Source organism: Varanus komodoensis, unplaced genomic scaffold, assembly GCF_004798865.1.
Source record: "Varanus komodoensis strain SLA01 unplaced genomic scaffold, ASM479886v1 scaffold7_1, whole genome shotgun sequence".
Taxonomy (NCBI): Eukaryota; Metazoa; Chordata; class Lepidosauria; order Squamata; family Varanidae; genus Varanus; species Varanus komodoensis.
The window spans coordinates 7,629,698-7,649,913 of record NW_025336479.1 but is presented as its reverse complement, the minus strand read 5'-3'; the positions used below and the strand labels follow the sequence as shown (position 1 = coordinate 7,649,913).

The window sequence follows — 20,216 nt, the reverse complement described above, 5'->3', positions numbered from 1 at the left end:
GAGAGAGAGAGAGAGAGAGAGAGAGAGAGAGAGAGCCTTTGACAAGAAACAAGCCTACTTGCTAAACACTCAAAGAACAAAGGGTGCGAACATGTGCAGGAAACAAGTGGGGATGGATGACTGAGATCTGCAGCTAAATCATTAGTTATATTAAGATATGAAGCAGACACCCCAAGAATGGCATAAAATGTAAATGAACTTTCAGAGTATAGCTGCTTAATTTGGCAGCTGTTTGACAACTGCAAAATAGAAAATTGACCTCAGACAACTGTGCATAAATGAAACTATTAACCCAAAGAATTTCCCATGGAATGATACAATATATGTTACAATAATTCTTCACATGGGAATAGATAAATGAAGGTTGGAATTTTTATTGTCTTTGAAGATCCTGGTGTTAAAAGACTTAAGTTTCACAAAGAGCAGACATTGTCACTGATCAGTAGTTTAGAAAATACAATTCCAACTTTTCAGAGGTACCAAGTAAGTGTAAAGAAGCATTTTCTGTGTAAATTTTAGTAAGATAAGAATGCCGGTGATTTATAATGAGCTATTTATACCTGTTATTTCCATTGTTTGGATGGACAAGCAGTCCAGGTGACTGTCTTATCTAGTCCAGTGTGCCACAGCAGCTGAATCAGTGCAGACTGGTTTGGACACCAAGCTACGCCTATACCTAGCCCACAACGAATTATTTCACTTTTAAAATCAACTTAGAGGGGCATATGAATTGCATCCCATTCTCTTTCAAAATGGTACCTGCAATATTCCACAATGAGTTGCTGTGTTTTTTGAACCCAGTCCCAGACTTGCAAGCTGACGGAAGTTTTGAAGATTTCAAGAACCCATGCTGCATATGTCATCTTCTAAAACCATGCACACAGAACAAAAGAAATGTGTCAAACTTAACTGATAGTATCCATGCTTTCTTGGACACACATTTTTGCTTGTAGGAAGATGTGTGAAGCAGCCCAAAGTCAGGCCAACTCTGATGGAGAAATGACCTGGGTAGAATAGCTCAGGTGGTAGATAAGATCATTTCTGATTGCCTTCTTCCACAAAGTGAAGCCAAACGAGTCTCCAGTTTGGTTCCCCCCCCCCCCCCCCAGAGTGTTGTAGACAATGAAACAAATGAGAGATCAACTACAGAGATGGTAGTGGAAAACTCAGAATGAGTCCAACTGAATGCAGGCTAGAACTCACTTTTAAACTTTCTCTGAGGTAAGGATGGCAGCAAGAATTTGTACATCTTCAGCAACACTGCATCTGCAGAGAATTACCAGTAGAGCTTTTTGGATGGTCAGAGGCCTATTACACTGTGGCCCACAAGAAGAAAAATTAGACCACTCCATAGCTCAGTATGACCAATCTGTGCAACAGTTTGCAGTTGCTCATATTCATGCTCTGTTGTATGCTACAGCTGACACAGGGCTGGTGGAGATAACTCATTCTTCTTTCCCTTGTCTGTTTACCTTCTGTGTGTTTATTCAGTTGCAGGGGATACTTTTGAATTTATAGAGCCTCAAGACGTGGACCGGATCTGTGAAGAAGCGAAACATACCACTTGTGTGCTGGCTCCTTGCCTTTCTGACTTGTCAAAGCAGCTGAGGGAGAGGGAACTGTCTTGGGTTGCAGTACACTCCTGTTTATGACAAGTTGTGATTCTGCCTTGTTTAAAAGAGGTGGCAGCAAGACCTCTGTTTAAATATCTTTCCCTGAACCCCGCCATATTGGATAATTTCCCTTTGGTCTCTAATATTCTATTCTTGAGCAAGATGCTGCAGTGTGTGGCAATTTCTCAGCTCCAGGGATTTCTGGATGATGTGTATTATATGGATGAATTTCAGTCTGGCTTCAGGTGTGGTTATGGATTGAATTACACTCCCCCAGACTCAGGTTCACAGTCTGGCTATGCTCTTGGGATCAGCTTTGCACCTAGATGTGCTGGTTTTGGCAAGAGAGATGAATAGCATTTGCAAAGCTGAAGCTAGTAAGCCAACTGCATGCCTTTCTAGATAAATCTGACCTATCCATGGTCAAGCATGCTTGAGTTACATCCTGTTTGGATGACTATAATGCAGAGCTGGCTTTGAAAACTGTTTGGAAATGTCAGCTAGTCCAGGATGCTGAGGTTAGACTGTTGACCAAGACTAGTTACAGAAAGCACATGGCTCATTTATTTCAGCATATGCAGTGGCTGCTTCACTGGTCTGTTTCTGGCAGAACTGGAAGTACTGGTTATGACTTACATACATCTTAGAACCACCATCACATCTTCTAAGTTCATCCAGCAGAACTTTTCCAAGTGGTTCATGGCCTGCTACAATCAAGGCCAAAAAGAGAGATAGAGGAAGCCCCAGTTGCACATTCCAATTAGTTTGCGTGGCACTTTGGTGAAAAAAATTGCTCAGTGGACAGAATTAGTACAGCTGCTTTAGCAGAGGTTTCCATAGCCCCATCTGGTTTAATTTTATTAGAAGAGTTTAAGTCATTGAAGCCTGAGAATGCAGACAAGGTGCTTGTCTGACTCTGGTAGACAACCTGCATGCTTGACTTCTCTAAAAGAGTCAGTGATTCGGCCAATCTTGAAAAACCCTAAACTGGAACTAAATAATATTAACTACTGTAGGCCAGGAGACACTATGCCCTTGCTGAACAAAGTTTTTGAGCAGATGGTTGCCAGTTGAATCCAAGCACTTTTGAATGAAATACATTATCTAGAACCATTTCAGTTTGGGTTCGGGCTTGTTTTAAAAATGGAAACTGCCTTGTTTGCCTGCTAGATTACCTTTGCTGGCAATTACCATTGAAGTCCATTAGACTACTGGTTGTGGAATATAAATTTAATAATACATCAATAAATAAAATAGCCACAGTATCTGTCTGAATAGGTTGTCTGGGTTGGGTATTGGAAGCACTGCATTGCTCCGCTCCTACTTAGATTGCTAATTCCAGAAGGTGACTGGGGCATTATCACTCTGTGCCTGGAAATTACACTGCAGGGCTACATTCTATTCCCCGTGATGTTCAACATCTACATGACACTGCAGTCGAAGGTTATCCAGAGATGTAGACTTAAGCATCATCAGTGTGCGGATGACACTCAGCTCTGTCTCTCTTGTTCATTATGGCATGGTGAGGTAGCAGCTGGTTTGAATCAGTGCCTAAGGAGAGTAATGCACTGGTATGAAGGCCAATAAACTGAGACTCAATCCAAATAAGACAGAGATACTTGTTAGTGGGTTATTCATCTGCCTGGCTAAGTAATGTTCAACCTGTTCTAGAATAAGCTGCAATCCCCTGACAGGACCAGGTCCACCATTTGAAGTTGCCTTTGAATATTGTTACTGGAGGCACAGGTGGATACTTTGGCACAGATCACCTTTCATCAGATTAGTCTAATATACCAACCACATCCCTATCTGGACAGAGCGAGCATGGCTACGAACATCCATGCCCTGACAACATCTCATCTGGATCATTGCAATCCATCGTATGTGGGATTGCCCATGAAAAGAGTCTGGAAACTTTAGTGAGAGTGTTAGTGGGGTCTGGGCACGCAATGCAACAATACCTTCCCATCTGCACTGGTTGTGAGTCCATTCCTAGGCCTACTTCCATGTTCTGGTTTTAGCATTAAACACCCTAAACTGTCTTAGGCTAGGTTATTTGAAGGAATGTATCACCCATATATACCTGGGTGTTTAATGTTAGGTCAAAATCCTAAGACTGTCCTCAGTGGCCTTTCACAGAGTGCACAATGGCTGTGAGATGGGCAGCTATTAAGGTGTGGAATGAGGTTCCCAGAGGCTCGTCTGTGTCTCCATTGTTCTCTTTTTGGAGCCAAAAAGAGCAGCTTATTTTCCCAGGGATTTTATTCTATCAGTTTCTGTTTTAAATCTGTTTGCACATTATAAATATTTGATTGCTGCAAGATTTCATTTTGGTTTGGATTTTTATTTTTATATAGTAGTGTTAACTGTTCATATTGTATCTTGTCATGTTGCATTTTATGGTTTAGATTGCCATAAACTCCCCAGAACACTTTGGCTATTAGGCAATATAGAAATAGAAGAAATAATTCTGAAAGATCACTTTGTCTCACATAAGCCTGTCTGAGTCTTAAGATCTTCAGAGATTATCTTTTCTGACTTCTGCCTTTATAGGTGCATTTGGTGGCAGTGAAAGGTTTTTCCCATGGACACTCCCAGGCTGTGGAACACCCTGCCAGAGGAAGCGACATTGGCATCCTTTATGCTGTCCTTCCATTGGCAGGTAAGGAACTTTTTATTCAAGCAAGCCTTTCTTTGGTGTGTCGGTGGATCTGTTTTGTTAGATGTTGCCTTTATTCTGCTATTGTTGCATCACTAAATTGAGTTTTAATGCATTTGTTGTATTATTTTAATCAAGCTTCATTTTTTGAAACAGCTGCATTTTCTCCTTGAGTGATCTTTTGCAAAGTAGATTAGCAGAGAAAACCAGTCATAGCCGTTACAGAGCTGGGATGGGACTTGGGAGCTCTGGGTTCTAGTTCCCTCTCAGCCATGAGGCTCATTGGGTAACTTGAGTCACTGACTCTCAGACTAACCCACCTCACAGGTTGTTTATAAGAGGATAAAATGGAAAGGGGGGTTATGTAAGCCCCCTTGAGCTTCTGTCGGGCAAAAAGGCAGGAGATACAGATATATAAATATATCAGATATTTATCATACATATATCATATCATACAGTCATATATGTAAGCGACACTAAGTGCCACTTTTCTTGTAATAAAAGTGAAATAAAAATCAATCACCCTTTCCTAGCCACACACCCAACCAGAGGGTAGTTTAGCAGAAATAAAGCTTCCAATAATGTGTGCAATCCTATACAAGCTTATCTAAAGATTTACTAAATAATCACATACAAGAGGGCACTGAATGTTTATTTTTAAACACTGCCTGACATCCTTTTATCATGAAAGTTTTCACTAAAGAGTAAAGGCTAACACAAGTTCTTGTTCATAAAACCTAAATGCAATCACAGAAACTGAGCATACTATAGAAAGTGTTTTAATCTTTAGACACATGCAGTTGATCTTGATTGGTTTTATCCATAAAGAAACTTGCTTACAATGAGAAAAACTTTTAATGTCAGAGTGGAGACAGCCAGGATTAAGGAGGCTGCACTCCACCTACCCCACTTCAACTGCCTAGGACTTTTCAGAAGTTTTGATAGAAACAGCCATAGACCCAAGCTGTTCCTGTCACTAAGTGCCAAGTAATATAGGGCAGATGCCTGGTTTGTGTGCAACTCCCCCAACCCACAGTTATTAGCTCAGTCTGACTGGGCAAAACCATTCCTCAAATATTTTTGTAAAAGGAAACACTTCCAAGAAACTGTTTTGTCTCCTGCACGATTTAATAAACAGAGGACTTACTTTCTCAAGCTGCTAATGTACCTTGTAAAAGATCACTCCAGGAAAAAATGCATCTATTTCAAAAAAGAAAGGATTACTTGAAATCAAGCCCATTTGGTTTTTCTGAAGAAAAAATAGCTCTGGCTGAAATGGGTTGTCATGTGTCTTCTTGGTAACATCAATATACATTCTGACTATAACAAGAAACAAGATGCTGTAGAGAAGATAAATGGATGTTTTGCTGGCAGTTCTTCAAGAACTTATAGCACTTTTAACTGTACACTTATAAACAAGCACTCATTGGCATGGCTGATAAATACAGAACTGCTGTATGAATGGAACACAGAACAGATTCATTTAAAACTGACACACAGAGACCGCATTAAAACTATTTGGTCTGAAAAATCTTGACATCTGGCTACCAATTATTAGAAAATACTGTCTTACCACTCCAAGAATTAAATATCTACTCTGTCTGTTTAATGATCAAATATTCAGTCTGTAAGATGTGTTGCTATTTTCTTTATCAGAGATCTACATATGTATGATTTTGTTCATTTCTAAATGGCAGAACAGTGGCAATTGCTCTTCCACGGGTAGTCTTAACTCCTGTCAGGAATACTTCACCAAGCACCACACTGCTGTCTCATTAGCAAATAAAGCAGTATATAATTGTTAATAACAACACAGAGGATTAACAGTAATGAGGACAGCAGGTGGTATTTTCAAGATGAAAAGAACTCTTCACAACCCTGATGTAGTAAGGGACCAAAAGGTTTGGTGTTAACAACTCCTACAACTCCATACTGCTTATTCCCACGTGTGAAAGTGCACCTCAATCTGCTGACAGCAAGGATAGCACAGCCCATATATGTGATGCACAGAGAACACAAAGAAGAAATGCAATACAGTGTTATACAATTTCTTCAACAATTTCATTGATTAGGTGATATTGGCTGTTTTGCTGCAGAAGATGGCAGAAAGCCTGACACTATAAGAACAGTTTTAGGCTTAAGGTGAGATTCTTGATCTTCAGGCATCTATACTGCAAGTCAAGTACTGCAAGTAACAGCAGCCAGATCAAGGCAGGGAGAATATACGACTTTCAACAGATCCAACTGGGTCCTTTAAGCTGGATCCCTTTCCTACATAAATAATAGGAGGAGAATGCCACACTACAAAGTCAGGGGCAGCTAATGTCCATTGCTGCTGTTGATAAGTGAAGGGGTCACCACAGGCAAAGCAGTCCTATAAATCCCAAGCAGCCCATATCATAGCAAAGGTAAACCGAAGCACATGAACTCGTAAATGTAAAGGTGGGAAGCATCCACACAACCACACAAAAGTACTCCTTTGGACTTACCTTCTCTTATTTTGCAACAACTCCCATTCCACAGAGAATAGAGTGACTGTAAGATCATAAGGGCAATGCAAAGGGGACAGGGCATCCACCCAGCCACATATAATCCTAATCCTAATCATAGCTCATTGAAAAGAGGACACAAAGCATTCCTACAGAGCAGAGTGGGGCTAATAATACACATCTACCCAGAAATAAGGCAGAATGGTTTACTCAGATTGAGCAGCACATCTGAAAAGAAGCTATCCTCTGAAAGCCTACTCAGAAGTTACAACTGAAAAGCAGCACTACTGTACCTAATTCAGTTTACATATTTATTGCTTAAAAGTAAGAAGTGCCAGGTAATTCTGGGGGTAAGAATGAGAGGAAACTCTGACAGCATCCAAAACCTGCCGCTCTGCATGTAATAATAAGGACCCATTGCAACAAGAGACACAGGGAGCCTTCCTGGAAAATGAGCTGCGCATGTTCACTTGCCCATTCTGCTTTGGACCAACATTCTACCGATTCAATAATTACACAGGCGACTGAGTGACTTTAGGATCGTGAGAGCAAAACAGAGGGAAGGGTGAGTCCACAAAAATACACAAAATACTGCTAACAATATTTTCAACATACAGAAAATAAGTCTCTACAAATTCTGAGAGCATCTAAACACCAACCCTTTGCATATAATCATCATCGCTATCCAGTAAACCACATGAAAACATTTCAGAGAGGTCCTACAGTGTCTGAGCAGTTACATTTGTGAGAAGTTCCTTTAGATGCTGTGGTCTCAAGGTGTTTACAGTTTTAAAGTTCAAAATCAGCACTTTGAATTGGGCTAAGCAGCAGGCTGAAAGCCAGTGCTTCTGGAAAAGTAGTAGCACCACATGACTGCATCAGTCAATCCTAGCAGCTCTGTTTTGAACCAACTAAAGTATCTGGACCATTTTCAAAGGTAGCCCCACCTACAAAGCATTACACTAATTCCATCCAAAACTTATCAGGGCAGAGCTAACTATCCCCGGGCTAGGTCTAGTTAGGGTTGCTACCAATAAATCAATCCACACCGATAAAACACATTCATAGACACTGAGGCAACCTGCATGTAAAGTGACAGTGATGAATTCAGAAGCATCCCCAAGCTCATCTTTCAGGAGGAATGAAACCACCACTCAAACAGGTGGAATACCACTCAATCAGGCAGATGAAGCATCTACTAACGGTACTTCCATCTTGTCTTGTGGAGAAAAATCAATATATAAATGCTTAAAAATAAATTGGTTTTTTTTAAAAACCAGTCATAACAACATATTAAAGTTCTTTCATCTAAAAACATAGTTACAATTAACCCTAAGCTTACAGTTTTATAAAAAAGAACATGGGCATTAATTTCAGTTTTTCATGTCCTGAAACTAGCTCTTTCTATTGAGCCTAGCTAACTGCTTTTGATCCTTGAATGTTCTGGTTTTTTAGTTTCCTGCAGAATTCAAAACAGTGTGTTCTATATGTTTATACAGTGCTCCAGTTGGGCCAAAAAAGTCAGACAAGTTGGTTAATAGAGAAATACACTATAACTAGCAGGTGCATAAACATTTCCATTTGAAACACATTAATGCCAGACATTATTATTTTAAATCACTGTTTTAAATGGTTTTATTGGAAATTGATTGCTTAATTTTATTATTTTATTTTTAACTCTTTTGTTCTTTTTCTTTTACTATTTGTTTTATTATTTTATTGTTTAAATTGTACTGTTTTACTGGTGTTTTTTTATTTATGTGATCTGCCCTGAGAGCCTTTGGCTAAGAAGCACAGCATATAAATATAGTAAATATATATAACAAATTCTAAAACTGGATTTCTTTCAGCCCAGTAACTATCAAAACTTGCTTTGATGAGTCATGGGTAATTTTTTTTCTTAACTTGCTTTTTGTGAGAACAGGGATTGGCCAAAACAGAGTCAAATAAAAAGGGACAATTGTGGAAAGAAAAGGGCAAGACAAAACTTCAGTGTTCATCTTCCTCTATTCCCTTATTAAAGCTGCAATCCTATATGCACTGAACTAGGATTAAGCCACACTGAATTTAGTGGAACTTTTTTCTCAGTAAATAGGTGTAACATTCTATTGCTGACCTCAATGCATGACTGATGCTGGTCTTAAAACCGACCTATAGGGTAATATTTTACTAACATTTCCTATATAGAGTTAAAAAAAGATAATATGCATGCAATATATATACAACCTGTGGGACAACCTATTTATAAAACTATGTATACAAATGGAACAGTGTAAAAATACTCTATTTAGCTGAAAATTAACACGGCTTAGTGAACAGATCAGCATTATTGTTCAGGAAATATGAAAAATTTAAATAAGGAACTTGATTTAAATCTAGGAATGAAATTGTCCTTTTTTGGCTGATTTAAATCACTGACTTAAATCAATATATTCCAATCTAAATGGAATTGAGCTTCAGTTTATTGGCCTTTATCCATTATGCTTCTCAAGCATCAGTTAAGGGCATCCACATCACCTGGGATAGATGTAAGGTAGAACTGGATGTTGTCAGCATATTGATAACACCTCAGCCTACCTCCCCAGATAAACCCCCTCCAGCAGTTTCATATACATGCTGAATAGTTCCAGGGACAAAAATAAACTCTATGGAATCTCATAACACCAGTGCCCTGGAACAGTACAAGTTCTCCAGCATCATTTTTGGAAATGGCTGTCCAAGTAAGAAAGGAACCAGTGTAAAACAGTGGTCCCCAATTCCCAACCCAAACAGCTGCCCTCACAGGCACCATGGTTAGGTCTAACACAACCAAGCGGATCACTAAAAGAATCACCTTCCTACCCCTTCTCAGCAAAGGCCATCCCATAGCGTGATTAATGCAGCTTCTACCCCAAAGCCAGGCCTAAAACCAGATTGAAATGGATCTAGAATATCAACTTCATTCAGCAGTGCCTAGAATTTGATCAAAACTCAAGCACTTTGCCCAAGAAGCACATATTAGCAACTGCTCTATACTGCCTCCCACTTCTGGATTTAGCTTAGATTTCTTCAGGACTGGCCTGAATTGCTTTCTTTAAAGAGGCTGGCTCTGCCCCTCTCTCTATAAGCAAATTGCAACCTTCAAGATCCAACCAGACAGCCCTCCTTTTGAGATGTAAGAAGCCACAATAGGCAAGAGTCAAGCATACAACTTGTCACTCTAACTCTTGTCAGTCTAACTCTAATACCTTGTCAAATACACCTCAACAACAGAAATTGATAAATCACTCCTGAGCATATTAGACTGCCTTATTCTTTGATGTTTATTATTTAAAACAAAAAACAAAAACACATTGTTGGACACCCTTGAGGAAATGGAAGCAAGATTTTTCTGGGATCCAGAATTCCTGTGGAACTATGCTCACAGGAATTTCATTCATAGGAGGGCCTGGGGGTACCTTTTTGTTGATTTGCTCTTCCACAGGGCTCCCTGAAAAGCAGCTTCAGAGGATAGAGGACCTTCAAAATATGCAATTATGTGCAGGGGGCTGCAAGGGATATCAGTAAAAACCACTTCCTCATTCTCCAGTAGAAGCCTGTTTGATTTTGGCCACTTCTGCAAACTGTTCATGGAAAGAACACTTTGGAACAAATCCAGTTTGTTCCTGTCGAACTTAACAGGGAATAGTTGAATTTAATATAATTATGAAGGCCAAAGATGCATAAAAGTACTAGTTCTGAGAGTATTCAAAGTCTGGGTAGATATCCCACTATTCAGAAATAATCAACTTCACACTAATATTTTCATAACTTAATATAGAACATTAATAGTTTTCTATGCAAGAGGCATTCTTAATCTGAAACAGTTTAGGCAGCCATTCAGATCCTAAACCCAGAGAATGAAACCTAATCATTCTTGTGTTTTAATAGATAACTGTATTTTGGAATGTAGTGCCACTGCAGATTACACAGGGAGATTAATCTTATTAACTGCTAAATTTTCTCTTTGTCTGATGCTATCTCTGCATTCCATCATTGCAGCCCTTTAATATGTCTTTGTTCTTCCAGCAATCAGTGCTTCCAGGAGAAATCTGGCATTGTATCTAAAGGAAGCACCGCAACTGAAGTTTTCCTGGAGATCAATCATAAAGGTAAATTGTTATCCCTCTCCCCAAATTTCCCATTTAAAAAAATGTTTAGTAAATTGACAACATGCTGTAGCTTTCCACAGGCTCAAAACACATCTGGAAAGAGTATAGCTTAACCTTGGCTATAAACTTAATTTAGAATATAGTCCAACTCAAAACCGTAAGCAAGAAAGGATTTTTTTTAAGTGGCTAGACCAAGATCTAGATGTTGTTTCAGAGAGTGTCTTTTGGTTTTTTTTATTTAAAGAGAGGCTATTCAAAGATCTAGATTACAAACTATTTTGAGCTAATTTTCTCCTTCATAACAGTCACATGACCTTGAATGATATGCCGACCACTGTGACTTAATTTACCCACAAGGGCTCTTGCCCTGCACTGGGCATCCAGGAGCACCATTTTTCCATGGCACTCACATGTACTTGCACAGCATAACAAGACATAGCAAACCAGGTACAGGTGGCAGGAATTGTTTGAGGGTTAGGCAATCCTCGAATAACCCACAGTTTGTTTTAGGATTATTTGAGGGTTATCCATCACCTCAAGCAACTCATACAGCCAGATTCATTCATTCATTCATTATATTTCCATACTGCTCATCAGCCCAAATATTCCCTTGGTGGTTTACCAACTAAAAACAATTCAATTATGAAATCACAATAATACAATTGTTATAAAATACAATAACACAATAAAACAATGGTCTACTCACCCTGGCTACAGCTAAATCAATCTAGAGGAACGATAGTAAAATACAGTAAAAAATGGAAATTAAACTCTAACTATTAGAATATTGGGAAAATAAAAAGGGTTTTACTTGGTGCTGGAAGTCACAAGCCATGACAACATGGATATCCTCAGGCATCATGCAAAAAGATGCCTACATGCACTCAGCACAATACAGTCTCTGGTGGTTGTGTCCTGTCAGCAGGGCAATTTGAATGGGCAACAAATGTGAGAGCAGAGTTATAGATTTTCAGAGATCACTTAAGTTGTCACTGATCTGCACGCTACAGGCATAGTTATATGCCTTGAGAATAGACAATTATTATGAGCACCCCTACTGCTAAAGCTCCAACACTATGAAACAGTTTGAATTACTTAAAATATAAAGATAATATCAAGGCTGTTCCTACTTCACTTTTTCATTGATCACTGACTACTTAATGCTAGCATATCAAAAATCTATTTATGGTATGATCATAGCAGGATAGTAGTATATTGTATGCACAGCTTTAGTATTTCCACTTTTAAACTGTCTACTACTTATTGGATCAAAAGAAGCAAATATTTTGCACAATAGCTGAATAAGGCTGTTTATCGCTGTTGTTTAGCCACAAAGTCACGTCCATCCCATTGCGACCCCATGGACAACATTCCTCCAGGCCTCCCTGTCCTTCACCATCCCTTGGAGTCCACTCAAGCTCACACCAACTGCTTCAGTGACTCCATCCAGCCACCTCATCCTCTGCCGTCCCCTTCTTCTTTTGCCATCTATTGTTCCCAGCATTAGGCTCTTCTCCAGGGAGCTCTTCCTTCTCATTAGGTGGCCAAAATATTTGAGTTTCATCTTCAGTATCTGGCCTTCTAAAGAGCAGTCAGGGTTGATCTCCTCTAGCACTGACCGGTTTGATCGCCTTGCAGTCCAAGGGACTCGCAGGAGTCTTCTCCAGCACCACAATTCAGAGGGCTCAATCCTTTTGCGCTCAGCCTTCCTTATGGTCCAGCTTTCACAGCCATACACTGCAACTGGGAAAACCATGGCCTTGACTATACACACTTTTGTTGGCAGGGTGATGCCTCTGCTTTTTAGTATGCTGCCTAGATTTGCCATAGCTTTCCTCCCCAGGAGCAAGCATCTTTTAATTCCTTGGCTGCAGTCCCCATCTGCGGTGATCTTGGAGCCCAGGAAAATCAAATCTGTCACTACCTCCATGTCTTCCCCATCTATTTGCCAGGAAGTGATAGTACTGGATGCCACGATCTTAGTTTTCCTAATGCTGAGTTTCAAGCCAACTTTTGCGCTATCCTCTTTCACCTCTACTAAGAGGCTCTTTAATTCCTCTTCATTTTCTGCCATTACAGCGGTATTATTTGCATATCTGAGGTCGTTGATATTTCTCCAGACTTGTGATTCATCAAGCCTGGCCTTTTGCATGATGTACTCTGCATATAAGTTAAATAGGCCAGGAGACAATACACAGAGGTACCTTGGCTCATAAACTTAATCTGTTTCAGGACTCTGGTTGAGTCCCAAATTGGTCATGAGCCAAGTCAAATTTTCCCAAAAGGTTCAATGTAAATAAGCTTAATCTGTTTTTTTTATTCACAGGGAAGGCAGGTGCGAGGGTGGGCATGCTCGTGCAGGGGAGATGGGCACAATCACGGCCATCTCCCCCACCCCCAGCATGACCGCAGTCACGCCCATGCAGGGAAGATAGGCACGATCATCACCCAATGCGGAGTTCGCGACCTGAGGAAATTTTTTTCCGAAATTTCTGTTTGCGACCCGATTTGGTCATGAACTGAGGCGTTTGTAAGCTGAGGTACCACTGTACAGCCTTGCTGCACTCCTTTCCCAATTTTGAACCAATCAGTGGTTCCATGTCCAGTTCTCACTGTTGCTTCTTGACCCAGACAGAGGTTTCTCAAGAGACAAATAAGATGGTCTGGTACTCCCATCTCCTTAAGAACTTGCCACAATTTGTTGTGATCCACGCAATCAAAGGTTTTAGCATAGTCAATGAAGCAGAAGATGTTTTTCTGGAACTCCCTAGCTTTCTCCATGATTAAGCGTATGTTGGCAATCTGATCTCTAGTTCCTCTGCCTCTTCGAAACCCTGCCTGTATTTTTGGTAGTTCTCAGTCCACATGCTGCTGGAGCCTAGCTTGTAGGATTTTCAGCATAACTTTGCTAGCATATGAAATGAGCCCAATTGTACAGTAGTTTGAACATTCATTGGCATTGCCCTTCTTTGGGATTGAAATGTAAACTGACCTTTTCCAATCCTGTGGCCTGTGTTGAGTTTTCCAAATTTGCTGGCATATTGAGCATAACACTTTTACTGCACCATCTTTTAGGATTTTGAATAGCTCACCTGGAATACTGTCACCTCCACTGGCTTTGTTGTTGCTCAGACTTCCTAAGGCCCATTTTGACTTTCATGGTTATCAGGGATGTTAAGCTCTTTCTTGCATAGTTCTTCTGTGTAAGCTTGCCACCCCTTCTTTATCTCTTCTGCCTCTGTTATGTCCCTGCCATTTGTCTGTTTTCATGTCCAACTTTGCATCAAACATTCCCTTCATATCTCCAGTTTTCTTGGAGTGTCTTTCCCATTCCAATGTTTTCTTCTATTTCTTTGCACTATTCATTTAAGAAGGCATTCTTATCTCTTCTAGCTATTCTCTGGAATTCTGCATTCAGTTGGGTGTATCTTTCCCTTTCTCCCTTGCCTTCCCTTCTTTCCTCAGCTGTTTATAAAGCTTTCTCAGACAGCAATTTTGCTTTCTTGAATTTCTTTTTCTTTGGGATTGTTTTAGTTGCTACCTCCTGTACAATGTTGCAAACCTCTGTCTATAGTTCTTCCGGCACCCTATCAGATCTAATTGCATCTATTTGTCTCCTCCACTGTATATTCGTAAGAAATATGATTTAGGTCATACCTGAGCGGCCTAGTGGTTTTCCCTGAGAGGGCAATTTTGTATTAATTTTCTTCTTACAAAAACAAATCAATTGAATTTGTAAGATGATGCATTGTTATAATAGAGAGCAAAGATGCATCCAAGCATATGCTTTTTGGTCTTTCTAGCTGCTTAAAGAAGTTCTTCTGTACTCTAATCTCTCAAAGGGTTTTTGCAGAAAGTTCTCATAGATTGCCTTTATTCTGCTGTTGGAATTTATCTACTCTTGCATATATAGGTCTCCTTAAGCAATGCTTGACAATGTTGTTGGTTTAAATAATAGACAGAAAACAATACCAGAATCTGGTTTTATACCTGTGGCTTGGGAAAGCACCAGGAAACTCTCCACTAGATGCCAGGCAGGTTTTAGTAACAGTTTCATTGGTCAAAGTTCTTGGTAAGAAATGGGAAATCAGTACTTAAATAGTTACATTTAGACCTGCAGTATGCCCAATTAATTGAACACATTCTCAAAAGGTGTACTATGCTTTAAGTGCAACTGAGCAGAACAAGACGCTTTCTTTGGCACCGAGACTCCCACCACTCCACTGGGAAGAGCCACTGCACATACAGCTTTGCCACCAGTCATGAAGGCTCTAAATTTGCTTTTAAAGTATGTCTGGAAATCTCAAGATTGTCTTTGGGAATCCACGTGCCACCCAAATGTTGTTCTGTATCGATGCAGTCATCTGTATAAATAATACAGAACTGAATAAAACAATTTCTGAGAAGCAGAATCACTTGCAAGCTTCTCTAGTTGATTTCTACAGCTACTATTTCTCTAGTTTTAGTGGACCATTTCAGTTCAAGATATAATGTATGCGCACAGCCCCAGTGTTAGGAAACATTCCTTCCCCGCCACCTTGCGATTTCCTTATGCTCCATATTCACAATTGGTTATGCTTATTATCTGAGACATTTTCCTAACAACGGCACACACTAATTTATAACATTCTACCCAAGATCCTTTATCAAGTTTCAGCCACAGGTCAGATAATTTATGCTTCGGAAAGATGATCTCTGCATTTAAAATTTATTGTTCTTGTGGAGGTTGGGTCTCTAAGTGCTCATCATTTTTGCTGCTCATGAAATATACCATCCCTGGCTAAGCCATTCCTCCACAATATTGAGGATTTCTTCATGCTTACTTGATCTAACGGAGTTACAATTATGAATCATCTGACTAGCTATAACTTATGATCCTCACAGTAACCACTAATGAAGGTTGCCAAGCAGTTAAAATATCAAAGCAGCATATATCAGAACATTTTTGAACACAGAGATAGACTTCCACTGTTGCACTTCTTAGATATTTATTATGTACTGTAAATTACATCATCGGCTGCCTCCTACACTGACAGCCTTGCAGTCCAGAGCTTAAACACCAGGTTTTAATAACCACCACTTGGCAATCTTTTGATCATCAGAGGAAGATGAAAGGAAGTGCTGCCTGCTGCAGGCTGTCTGCTCAGTCAAAACAAAAGGAAACTTCAGAGGAAAACAGACAGAGATGCATCAGGTGTTAATCTCAGATGAGCGATACAGAAGTCAAGCATACTGGCTGCGCATTCTCTATTCATTTCACAACTTTCTAGGTGGCTATGAATGGATTCACTGTGGCTTTTAAAGCACTACCTCCACAGAGGTCACCACACATTGCTGAGATGCTCAAAGCGGAAACGGTTGTTCTGGGCTGAATCAATCCAGTATTCAGATGTTTGTAGTTTTTCAAAACTTGTCTTAAGCTCTTGGTAGCCTGAGACGAAGTTTTAAAGAAAACAAAAGGCAGGTGGCAAAGAAGGACAAGCTCCTCCCATGACCTCTGCTGTGGAAGGCAGCAGGACGACCTGCTCACCACTAATTAATGCAATGTGGTTAGATGTGTGGACTGCATTTTCCAATATCCCAGCAGGTATGGACTGATAAGGATCAATAAGGAGATCTTTCGGTTTTACTGGTTCCTTGCTTTACTGGCAGTCTTCCCAGCGGAAATCAAAACCATACTGTGCACCTGTACAGCTCTGAACTTTGTCTCTATGGTCTGGCAAGTGGCCAGGGACAAACCCAAGAATGAGCAGTACTAGTTGAATAGCCTCCCTTTATCTTTCTGAGTTATAAGTGAGAATGTCTAAGATTGTCTCAATCCAAGAAGATTCAGTCTGGCTAACTACAGGAACCTTAGAAATAAACCTCTTGACCTGGTCATCCACAGAGGCAAATAAAATTTAATTATATAGTTCTATTTAAAAAACTGGCACTCTGTGTGTTAGCATGTGAAACAAACATATTACACTGCATTTCTACAAGCATCTAGACATAGGAATCATTAATGAATGGCAACTGAAAAGTGAACTGACCATGTTTACTTTTCCTATTAGGCAAAGCTGTTTACAAATTATAAAGCACAATAAATATCAACACCAGGGGAGGAGGAAATCCAGCATTAAAATATCTATAGGCCAGGTTAAAAGACCCAAAGGTCCTCTGTAAATAAACTTCTGCTTTTACTAGAAAGAAAAAAAAATTAACCAAGCTTAGTGCACCAGGGTGCCACTATTCAAAAAGCCCTGTCTTCAGTCACCATCCACCTTTCTTCAGTTGGTGCATGGGAGAGATGCAGAGCAACATTTCAGATGCAGATGCCAGCATTAAGGCCAGTTCCTGTGACAGAAGGCGATCCTTTAAGTATCTTGGGTTTAAGCTGCTCAGACAGGGATCCAGAATTATTGGAACCTGCCCTTCCCACCAGGCTCATGCTGAACCTCTGTGCAAGGTCAAGACCCTGCTCCTTCTCAGCTTCTGATCTAGTACAGCCAAGCAGCTCTGCATGCTTTGACAATGCTGTAGTCAAAACAGTCCATCAGCTCCATTTCCTGTAGAAAAGTGGAGTGTGCAATGCTCTGCAGAAGTTTTTCCAAAACTGAACATTTTCTGGATAATGTTCCAAGGGGAAAAAATCTGTCCATAAGTAACAATGAATAGATGGAAACTGAAAACACAAGCTTGTGCTGTATCAGGCGAGCTTAGCCATTTCAAAGTTGTAATTACCGTTTTTCAGATGATTATCCATAGCAAGTATGTTAGAGAGACATATATGGCATTATAATGCCTCTGTCTCAGTGTGAAGTGGAACTAACAAATAGTGACAGTGAAACTGACAGTGCCCCAGCAACCTCAGTAGAGGAGGGCTGAACTCTGCTGGAATTCCTGCATGGTTCTGAAAGCCAGTGTGGCGTGCTTCTTAGTACAGCATACTAAGGAAAAAGTCAAATAGGATGAATTAGTACATCATTTTTCAGGGGTTTTTTCCTCTACATCAACAATGTAAATGAAGCATGTAATATTGTCTTTAGATTTTTACAAGTGTTCAAAGAATATATACATAGTGTACAAAGTATGCTTTAATATTGGAGAGAATATTAAACGTGGGACAAAAATTTACTGGGACAAAAACTTAACATGGGGTACTTTAGGCTTTTTACTGAATATATAAACATGCTAAAGTAGATCACACTGTAGGCATAAGATTGTTTTTTCCTGAAACAATTTATGCTTTGCAAATGAACCTAACTTGCATGTGGAAGTTGATTCCATTTTTTCCAGAAAACCCACATTACATAGGGATTGGCTGCTCTTCCTGCAAAGCTAGAGCTACAAATTCTAGAGCTCGGAAGAGAAGGAGGGGTAAGAATCTGCAGCTGAAACACCAAGACCAGTGAACGCAGAGATGAGATAAGCCAGGCAGTCCTAGAGAATTGGACAGGTTCAAATTCTGTGGAGAAATTTGTGAGAATACAAAGAACAATATATCAAGAGGGAAGCAGACCTAACATCATTACTCTGAGGAGACTTTATCAGGTTAAGAGGGCAAATCTGTTGAGAAGTGTCTCATACGCCAACTGCTTCTTTAAGCAGTAAGATCCACCATGAAGGTCTGATTTGGGCTTTTCTGTTTAGAAGGGAGGAAAGGTATTCAGTTGGGAAAGTGAGCCTGAAAAGAAGCTGATTCCCAATGGCCTAACAGTTGTTTTTGTTATTGGCTTCTGCAAGGCTCTTCTTTTATGCTACAGAGCCAGCCTAGCTGGTCAGCTTCACCATAACCAAGTTAGAAAGTCTGTGTCCTGGTTGGCTTAGAAGGAACAAGAAGAGGGGAAGTAATATCACTGCATGGGGTTTGCCAGTGTAGTGGCTATACAGCCAAGGAACCCTTTTTCCTATCAGGAACCTGATGTTTCAACTGCAGCATGGCTGACACATTGCAGCAGGTAAGGGTGGTGGAGAGACTTCATGGCATCATATCACCTAATCCACCCATCAGTCGTCCTCCCAAACCTTGAGCTGGGAAATAGCAGGGAATGCCAAACTGCCAGCCTCATCTGTCATCTATGCGTTGCATTAAATGGGCTGAAATCCAGGGAAACAGTGTTTTAAAACTGAGGACTGTCCATTCCCAGTTAAAATATACAGTGTTTTGCCTGAACTCTAGTTTCAAAACAGTTGAAAAGGTAAGCTCCATATACAATGCACGGCTATAGTCTAAATAAGATGCACACATAACTGTGATATGCTATTCTCTGACTTCACTTTTAAATAAATTGTTGTAAGTTTTGGGATAACCATACCAAGTACAAATTAGAACTTTTACATCAAATGCCAGAAATACAGCTATGGCGGATTATTTATTTATTTGGGTATTTTTGCCCCATCCAATACTTTGTGGGTCTCTGGATGGCTTACAAGTCAAAATCCAATAAATACATATATACCAAAATACAAAATATAAAATTAAATACAGATACTCAGTACTGTTAAGGCTAGACTAAGCTCCTCACAACGACCATCACATACATGTATATACAAGGGGTAATACCACTCCTTTTTTATTTGTTCTTGTTTTCCATGTGGTCATGCTCCTTTACTTTCCATTGCAGGTTTTATGTGTTCAATATAAGATACGCAATTCCATCTGCTTCTTTTTCAAGGTACTATCAGTCAAACCTAACCACAGCAGTTTATCTTTCAGCTACTAAATTCAAACCATTTTAAACATCCTGCTTTCATCTTTACAGCCTTCTCCCACTTTGAGCCATTCCACAGTCTCAGAAGAATGCACTTGACTTCTAAGAGATACATGAAATCTTTTAACGTTTCAATGCTTTGGATTTTGTTGTAAACAACACTACATGCTTTATCTGCATGGCAGTGCCATAAATCAAAGGTTAACATCCCTCAGCTCTAACAAATGATATTCTTTCCACATTAAGATCTGACATTATACTAGAAAAACCTTGATTTTCGGTTTTCATAAGGAGATCAGAGAAAGCACAAGACTAAACTGGATTATTTAGTAAACTAAAGGTAGGTTAAAAAAGGAATTGATACTGTGCCTGTGGGAGACAAATAGTTCACTGAGTAGGATTTCCATTTTCCTTCTTTTTTTCTTCCCATTCTACCTCAAGGGCTCTTAAAAGCAGCTATTTTGTATTACACATATCCATATCTTTTAACTCTAAAAGCCTTTGTTCCCAACCCTGGTTGATCTCTCCACAAGAACTCCTCATTCCACAGCTTAATTTGCTCAGAAAAGTTGGCCTTTGGTGGTAAGCTCCACAGTGCTACCACCTCTGACTGTTATAGTTGAAAACTGTAT

At 39.8% G+C, this 20,216-nt stretch overlaps 1 protein-coding gene across 1 annotated transcript in view; it reads right to left on the bottom strand.

Annotated features, from left to right (window-relative positions):
• Positions 1-20,216, bottom strand: part of LOC123035631 (protoheme IX farnesyltransferase, mitochondrial) — a 145,224-nt gene that overhangs the window by 104,654 nt on the left and 20,354 nt on the right. The gene's annotated exons all lie outside the window — the stretch shown is intronic.